Source organism: Phycodurus eques, chromosome 5 (genome assembly GCF_024500275.1).
Source record: "Phycodurus eques isolate BA_2022a chromosome 5, UOR_Pequ_1.1, whole genome shotgun sequence".
NCBI classification, from domain to species: Eukaryota; Metazoa; Chordata; class Actinopteri; order Syngnathiformes; family Syngnathidae; genus Phycodurus; species Phycodurus eques.
Genome location: NC_084529.1, coordinates 5,401,211 through 5,411,163, shown reverse-complemented (window position 1 = coordinate 5,411,163; position 9,953 = coordinate 5,401,211).

The window sequence follows — 9,953 nt, the reverse complement described above, 5'->3', positions numbered from 1 at the left end:
CATGAAAGCAGAAAACAACAAACTCCCCGCGACCATACCATTGCAGATTGACGGAAGGAAGTGATTGATTTTGTCTCTGGTAGTGATAATCTTACTGTCAAAAATGTTCAGTGTGGCTACAGTGTTTTGTTTTTGTTTTTTTTAAGCTCCCTATCATTCTCATAAGAGAAGGCACCGCGGCTGATGAACAATACGACCACTCCTAGTCGTAGGGGGAAGTGAAGTGTCACTTTGGGTTTGCAAAGAAGACCTGAGGGAGACTCGTTGGTCCCCTCTGTAATGGTACAGAAGGCCAAGCCGTCCCTGGTGTCTGATTTGAAACACTAAGGTCAAAACCACAGGGAAGAGAACCAGACAATGCTGTTTAATCTCAGAATCGGAATCAGAATTACCTTTATTAGCCAAGTATGTCAGAAACACACAAGGAATTTGTTTAGGAAGTTAATGGCAAGAGGGAAAAAGCTGTTGGAATATCTTCTGGTTTTAGTTTATATTGTACCTACCTGAAGGAAGGAGCTGGAAGAGGTGGTGACCAGGATGCGGATGGTCCAAGAGGATTTTGCATGTTCTTAGATGACTTCTGGCAGCATGAAAATCCTCAATGGTCAGTAAGGGGGACTGATGATTTTTTCCGGCAGTTTTGATTGTCCGTACATACCATGCAGGTTTTTGGGATGTGGGAGGAAACCGGCGTGCCCGGAGAAAACCCACGCAGGCGCGGGGAAAACATGCAAACTCCACACAGGCGTGGCCGGGATTTGAACCCCGATCCCCAGAACTGTGAGGCAGATGTGCCAACAGGTCGTCCACCGTGCCGGCCTTAAGCCTAAATATTCATCTGTATTTAGCCAGATTTCAGTTAGACAGAATATATCGATGTTATAGTCATCAATCTGATTGTTGACTGAGGTTGCTTTGCTTGAAAATGATCTGATGTTTAAAAGTACACATTTATGTTTCGTTTTTTCCGTATTGGTGGTGTGATAAACTTGTTTCGTTCTTAAGTTTCTATGAAAGGGAATAAATTTAGTAAAAAGAGTTAATTTGGGGATTTGCGGGACAGTCACAATCTCTAGAGTTTAGGGAGCGTAACTGCTCGGGGAGCACTTTGAAGTCCGATTTTTCATTACAGTTTTGTGCCCCTGTCTTTTTGTATCAGGTGTACAAAAGGCTGAAAAACTCCGCATTGTTTCTGGAGAAGAGAGTAGCGCCATCCAAATGGCGTGGACAGCATTCCTCCTCGGCACAGCCTTGCCTCAAGAACTCCGTCAATTGTCTAAAAAGGCTACACTGTTTGTTGGTCACCACTTTGACAACCAGCGACGGAATGATTACATGCGGCTAAACGTCATCATTTGTTAGGTTAGTAAGGTTGCCTGAGAAAAGCACCAAGTCGGACATTGAGTTGGCAAGTTTACACACCCACTAGAAATTAAGCTTAGTGACCTCCAACACAAGTGTAGGTGGGCGCCTTTAACACCGAGTGCTTGAAGATGGAGCCAAACTGGCACTATTTTCCGGCCAGCAACTTCAGGTGGTTAGCACACTTACCTTCAAAATTGCAGATGAGACGTAAAACTTGAAATAAATGGTAACTCCAACAGACAGTGGATTGAACATTGAGGAGCTTGACTGACTGATGAGAAGTCACTGCGCATGTCGAACTTAACGGGAGTCAATTGGTTAAGATTTGTCCACCTCAGACTGGAACAGAGATGAACAAAACAACCTTACTCATCATTAACTATATACTATTTATCCAGCGGATTTAATCATTTACAAATGTATTTTTAAATATTATTATATTATAAATATTTGTGTTTATCTTTTGTCTTCAAGGAAAGTAATGCAGAGACCAATGTCAGTGTTCGGGCGGCACCCTAGCGCCCTCTATTGACCAGCCGCCACTGCTCTTTAGTCTGTCTGCGTCACAGTAAAATGACAGCATTTAATTTTTAAATGCTCTTCTAATATTTGGCGTGTGTCATCTTGTCATATCAGCTGAAGATGATTGTTGCGTGAGTGTGTGCACCTAGTGCCTTTGCACTTAAGTATATGAGTATAAGATCACTATGGCTGAGCTCCAGAGATGCAGTCGGGAGATGGGAGAAAGTTCTAGAAAGTCAACCATCACTGCAGCCTTCCACCAGTCGGGGCTTTACGGCAGAGTGGCCCGACGGAAGCCTCTCCTCAGTGCAAGACACATGAAGGCCCGCATGGAGATTGATTAAACAAAACACCTGAAGGACTCCAAGATGGTGAGAGATAAGATTCTCTGGTCTGATGAGACCAAGATAGAAATTGTTGGCCTTAATTCTAAGCGGTATGTGTGGAGAAAACCAGTTACTGCTCATCACCTGCTGTGGGGGTGTTTTTAAGCTGCAGGGACAGGGAGACCTTCTCCAGAGTGCTCAGGACCTCAGACCGGGCCGAAGGTTCACCTTCCAACAAGACAATGACCCTAAGCACACAGCAAAAATAACGAAGGAGTGGCTTCAGAACAACTCCGTGACTGTTCTTGAATGGCCCAGCCAGAGCCCCGACTTAAACCCAATTGAGCATCTCTGGAGAGACCTGAAAATGGCTGGCCAGCAACGTTCCCCATCCAAGCTGAGAGAACTGGGGAGGATCTGCGAGGAGGAATGGCGGAGGATCCCCAAATCCAGGTGTGAAAAACATGTTGCATCATTCCCAAAAAGACTCTTAGCTGTATTTGCTCAAAAGGGTGCTTCTGCTAAATACTGAGCAAAGGGTCTGAATACTTATGGCTGTGTGATATTTCAGTTTTTCTTTTTTCATAAATCTGCAAAAATGTCAACAATTCCGTTTGTTTTTTTCTGTCAATATAGGGTGTTGTGTGCACATTAATGTGGGAAAAAAATGAACTTAAATGGTTTGAGAAAATGGCTGCAAGATAACAGAGTGACAAATTTAAGGGGGTCTGAATACTTTCCGTACCCACTGTATATAGCTTTAGCAACTAACTTCGAGGAGGTCAGTTTTAGTTCGAATTACTTTCCAGTTCAGAATACAAGCTATTGTAGCTTTCAAAGGCTGACGTATTCTTTTATCGTGGGGGTGTATTGTGGGCATGTGGCTTTTTTCCCAGACTTGTCAGTGACGCTGTAATGGCTCATAAGGCACACCCCTTTTCCTTTTCTTCGCAGCAAGACCTCTGTGCTTTGAAAAAGAAAAGTGTCTGTTGCCTTACGCTGCTGATGCGACATCTCCTTAGAAGCGGAGGGTAGGTGAGGTGACAGAGCAAAACTCCACACCACATAGTCATTATTCTTATTGATATTGTGTCACATGTTTTTCTTTTTCTTTTAATCAAATTACCACAAATGCTGCAGTACAGAACACATGCTCTTCCAATTACATTATTTCTCCTGTGATTATTTTCTTATTCATTTATTTTACAGTGCAGATCATGTCAACTCCTGGTGATGTCCAACCTTCAAGCGAAAGGTTTATCGTGCTACTGTCTATTTCAATCTCTGGGTTGGATTATCCTTTTGGCGGCACGGTGACCGACTGGTTAGAGCGTCAGCCTCACAGTTCTGAGGACCGGGGTTCAATCCCCGACCCCGCCTGTGTGGAGTTTGCATGTTCTCCCCGTGCCTGTGTGGGTTTTCTCCGGGCACTCCGGTTTCCTCCCACATCCCAAAAACATGCATTAATTGGAGACTCTAAATTGCCCGTAGGTGTGAATGTGTGTGTGAATGGTTGTTTGTTTGTATGTGCCCTGCGATTGGCTGGCAACCAGTTCAGGGTGTACCCCGCCTCCTGCCCGATGATAGGCTCCAGCATGCCCGCGACCCTTGTGAGGAGAAGCGGCTCAGAAAATGCATGGATGGATGGATGTTTAGGAGTGAAAAATGGCTAATTTATGAGCTGACCAAATTTTACACTCCGTCAGGGTACAAGACAAGGATGCCACCATGTCTCCCCATTTGCAATACTTATTGAACTTTTAACAACAGCAATACAGCAAAATAATACCATTAAAGGAATCCCGGCTGATAGGTCAAAGTAAGCCTACATCGAAACCTGCTATTCTTCCGTTGACTAACGAACGTTGGCATCCTGGAAGCATGGCATTTCTCTCCCTATTTTCCCTGGCAGCATAAAAGCTGGACATTCATACATTCCTCAGGCTATCTGGCCTATTTAATCATCATAATATTCCTCTATTAAAGATTTAGAAGATGACTTTAAATGCTAGAATACTTCGCACTCTAATTGGTTGCATAGCAACTGTCAACATGAAAAACTTACCACATAAATACAAAAAGCCAAAGATCTTCCTCAAGACATTGCAAATGGCAAAACCACTCAGTGACATTGAAGTAATATTTCTTCTCTTGGTTAGAATGAAAGCAGATGCAGTGTAAACCCACTTCCTTGCTGAGCTCACCTTCTTACTGCAATCAATTAAAACACAGAATTAAAGTGCTGTACTATAAGACATCACAATGTCATCAACGCTGACAGCCTTGTTGAAAAACGCAGAAGATGCATGAGGTGTGGTACCTCACCTCGCTTACCTTGCAGATACACACCAATCTGACACGTTTGTCAGGGTGTGCACGCATAAGGTGGACCCAAGCACAGGGCAGCAGGCAAGGACGGCGGGAGTTCAGTGGAATGTCCAAAAAGTATTTATTCACAAAAACTGGAAATAAAAGTATGGGGTAGCAAGGGCAAAAAATACTCATTTAAAGTCCAAAACCCAGCATACAAAGTGAATGGGGGGGGGGGGGGGGGCTCACCACCACAGACCACAAGGCAACATGACACACACAACATTTGACAATGGTCAGAGAACAACAGAAAGAAAAACAGGGAACTCAATACAAACAGACTTATGAGACAACGTGGCACGCACCTGGACAAGGCACAAATGGATGGAGAGAGCTGATAGCCTGATACACAAGAGGGGCAGGAATGATGAGAACCGGTGGAGACGAAGACCTAACTGGCTGGGGAGGCGGGAAAATGAACCAAAACTGAATCCCAGCATAGGAAACGGAAATGATCTGGACAAATGTAATGCCAAACCAAAAAACAAGCCACAAAACACAGATCCTGGCACAATCTGATGTAACGCAAACTTCTAACTACATAACAGACCAGTGTACATGGTACACACATCAATTATCTCAGTGCCTGCGTGGGTTTTCTCCGGGCACTCCGGTTTCCTCCCACATCCCAAAAACATGCATGGTAGGTTAACTGAAGACTCTAAATTGCCTTTAGGTGTGACAGTGAGTTTGAATGGGTGTTTGTTCATATAGCTCCTGCGATTGGCTGGCGACCAGTTCAGGGTGTGCCCCTCCTCTCGCCCGAAGATAACTGGGATCGGCTCCAGCACGCCCGCGACCCGCGTGAGGAGAAGCGGTATGGAAAATGAATGAATGAATGAACCACATTAAAGTTTGACCTTCGTCACGGAACAGATCGTTGTCGTACTTAGACATACGACCGTGTATGTGGGGGGTTTGCAATTCAGTGACCTCTTTACCTCCAGTTGACAGAGTCATTATTTTCATATGCATATACATACACATACATAATACAAAACCACATTTGAAGACAAGCCTGTGTAGAGGTCAATAACTTATGACTCATGACATCCACTCATACATGCTTTTCTAATGAAATCCAAACCCACAATCGGGTTTGAATTGACAAAAAGCAAATCTGAAGCAATCCAGACCACTGATCTCATGGGCAGAGGCCTTGAAGGGCTGGCGCAATTCTGGGGGCATTTGTCAGAAACAAAACCATGGCTGCTGATTGTAGCTCAAGCCGTCCATGTCCACAACGATATTTTATTCATTCATATTTTTCCATATGCGATTTGGGGTCACTTTGTTCGGGTAAGCCTGCTCTTGTAAATGCTAATTCATGAATCAAATAATATTAGTCTGATCTTAAAGTAGCCCTCTGTTCGACAACAGCTGTTGAAGCCACAGTTGGTGCCTCGTCTCCTCCTCCTTGCGCTCGATGTGAGGCTACATTGCGCAGCCTGGTGACGTGGGCAGCCAGCTGGGTATCCCGAGGGACGCCTGTCCACAGCCTTGGGCCCTAGTGCGGCCACTAAGTCTTCCCTGCCACTATTATTTAATTACTTAATATGTTTAATATTTTTTATCTTGGCGCCATGGTGAATGAGTGGTTAGCACATCTGCCTCACAGTCCTGCGGACCCGGGTTCAAATCAGGCCTCGCCTGTGTGAAGTTTGCATGTTCTCCCCGTGCCTGCGTGGGTTTTCTCTGGGCACTCCGGTTTCCTCCCACATCCCAAAAACATGCACGGTAGGTTAATTCAAGACCCAAAATTGTCAGTAGGTAGGAATGTGAGTTCAAATGGTTGCTTGTTTATATGTGCCCTGCGATTGACTGGCAAGCCAGTTCAGGGTGTACCCCGCCTCCTGCCTACAGTTACTAGCTGGGATAGGCTCCAGCATACACACAACGCGAGTGAGGATAAGCGGTGTAGAAAATGGATGGATGGGTTTTTGGTCATTGGACGGGATCTGAACATTGAAAATTGTTCGTCACCGTCCTCTCTCTTGCACGCAGTTCCTACAGATGTTGAGGTATTACCGGTAGATAACCCCCAGAATCCCACCACACTCCAGTTCCACTGCATTACCATGTCAGAATTTGATACAGTTGACCAAAAAACTGGAGAGAAAACGGTTCAGCAGCTGAAACAATTAATGAGCTGTCTTGACTCAATACTATCTGAGGTTTTCAAAACTATTGTGAAGTCTGTGCTAGCTGATTTGAAGCAAACAATGAATTGCTCACTTCAGTCAGGCGAGTTTCCTAAAGCTCTTAAAGTATTAAGCCTCTTCTAAAAAATAGAACACTGGACGCTTTCATGTTAGCAAGCTATACATCCATCTCAAATCTCCCCTTCATAGCCAAGATTATTGATAAAGCTATTTTTTATCAACTCGGCAATTTCCTGAACTTAAATGGACTGTTTGACAAATTTCAATCATGTTTTCAAACTCATCACAGAACTGAATCAGCTCTTATCAAAGGGCTAAATTATGTAAGGTTGAATACTGACTCGGGAAAGGTCTCAATTCTGGTCTTGTTGCAGCTTTTGATACGATAGATCATAATATACTGCTGAAGAGGTTGGAAACGTGGCTTGGACTAAATGGAACAGTCCTTAAATGGTCAAGGTCCTACCTGAAGGAAAGGAGTTATCTCATAACCATTGGAAGTGTTCAATCTCATCAAAGGGCAATGACCTCAGGGGTCCCTCAAGGGTCAGTTCTTGGACCCTTCCTGTTCAGCCTGTATATGTTACCCTTGGGCCAGATTCTTCAGAACCTTAATGTTGACTATCATAGCTATTAGGCTTGGGCATCGTTTGAATTTGAACAATTGCGGTCCCGATTACAGTTCCTCATTTCAATTCCGGTTCTAAACAATTCTCGATTCCAATTCTTTTAGGGGGCTGAGTCAAAAAGGTTTGCCTGGTCTAAATTGTGAATATCTATTTTCTTAGCAGTCCGCAGAATAGGTTAAAATTAACATTTGACTCAGAGTTCTTTCCAACCAGTATCAATGTCAAACCTATGAACTAAAAGGCAATTTGTGTGTAACTAACAAAATGGACTTCCATCCATCCATCCATCCATCCATCCATTTTCTGAGCCGCTTATCCTCACTAGGGTCGCAGGCGTGCTGGAGCCTATCCCAGCTGTCATCGGGCAGGAGGCGGGGTACACCCTGAACTGGTTGCCAGCCAATCGCAGGGCACATACAACCAAACAACCATTTGCACTCACAGTCACACCTACGGGCAATTTAGAGTCTCCAATTAATGCATGTTTTTGGGATGTGGGAGGAAACCGGAGTGCCCGGAGACCCACACAGGCACGGGGAGAACATGCAAACTCCACACAGGCGGGGCCGGCGATTGCACCCGGGTCGTCAGAACTGTGAGGCTGACGCTCTAACCAGTCGGCCACTGTGCCCACAATAGACTTAATATTCCTAAATTAATATTGCAGCTAAAAGTTAAATGTAGTATTGTTAAAATAGTTATTTAAGACTAATTTATCATGTCATATGGTTTACTATATTTGTGCAATTTTTAACTTGACTTTTCTGTTTTAAGCATGTAGCTTTTTTTATAGGGTATGCACTAGAACTGCTGCTGCACCCCGACCTGTGTCCTCCTCTTCCCTCTCCCCGGGGAACTCCGCCTCCGAACTCTGCCCCCCTTTCTCTGTGGTCTTCCGGCCAATCAGGCTTACTTCACACACTCAGAACATTTTTATTACTCACGCTGAACATACTGTATTTGAAACACTAGGCACATTCACATATAATTCAGGGTTCCCTGGGGGCCTGGCAGGAGGCATGACGGGGCGGACGCCGGGCCGGGTTCTGGCACATCTGCGCTGGTCTCCGGTCTGGTCGACCCCCTTCTCTGCCCTGCCAGTCCTCCAGTTTTAATGCATCATACTGTACGCCCGTCAGCAGGGGGAGAACAGTGTTGGGCTGGAGAGGGCACTTGGCCAGGTGTTCCGGCACTCCGGCCTGCTCTCTGGCCCGACATGCCTTTTCCCTGCAGATTTTTTATGCACCACATACATTTGCACATCCTTTGGGGAGCTGGCTGGCCTGGGTCGGTGTGACGGTTGTGGGTTTATCATTGCCCCTGTGACCGTCTCACCCTAACCCCACCAGTCTCCCCAATTTTAATGCATGCCCCCTCACCACATACGATCACGATACATGGTACGATAATGGTTGCCAGTCAGGGACCTGGTAACCATAGTAATAGGGTGGGTGATGGGTCTTCACATTTCTCTTGGCTTGACACCTGGGGCCATGCTCGGACCAACTAACAATAACACAGATTATATTTGGGTCCCGGGTAGCTTTAGAATAGGTTTCAAAGTTGTACTGCTGGTCTATAAATAACTAGATGGTTTAGGTCCTGAATACATGAAAGAAATGCTAATGGGATATAAAACCAGTAGGGCTCTGAGATCTGCAGACTCAGGTCAAATCGTGGAAGACAGAGTCCAAAGCAGCATTTCATGGTGAAGCAGCATTTAGCTATTATGCTGCACATAAATGGAATAAATTGCCAACAGAAGTGACGTCAGCCCAAAGTGTGAATGTTTTAAAATCCAGGTTTAAAACTCTTCTTTTTCTCATGCTTTTTAGAACATTTCCACTTTTGAATTATCTTCCTTGCACTTTACACTGTTTGAATTGTATTTTAATATTTGTCTTTGTTTAAAATTTTTATAAGCTGTTTTTCTTTTTTTTTTTTTTTTTTAATGCTTTTAATCATGTAAAGCACATTGTGTTACCTTGTGTATGAAATGCGTTATCCAGTTGCTTTGCTTATTCCAGTTTAACTTTAGAGGCTCTGGGAACTGTCACTGATGGTGTAGTGGTACACTTGCCGGAATTTTGACTCGGGCAGTGGGGGTTCAGTTCCCACTCAGTGACAGTGTGAATGGTTGTGCATGTCTATATGTGCCTTGTGCAAAAAAAAAAAGATGGATGTCTGGTCACTCTACTTTGGCTGCTAATGCTTGATAACACTTTTCCCGCAATTGTGCATTTATTTACTGAACTGGAAACGGCAGAGACACAAAACTTCGGATCTCTTGTCAATTTCAAGGATATTTAATGTCTTAATTTTGGAACATCAAATTGGATGGGACTTTTGAGACAAGCGGTTGGTATGAGTGCCTTTACTGTTTCTTAACAAATGGGCATTGCCGGCTGCTGTTTTTCCATACGCATTTTTGCAGATTAACGTTCATAATGAGTGTTTTGATGTTGTCTGTGAATGACATTTTCATAAACACAATGAATGAACTTTCATCTTGCTGTCAATATAAGCCATTTATTTATGTACAATGATTTTTTTGTTTGTTTGTTTGAATGAAAACTAAT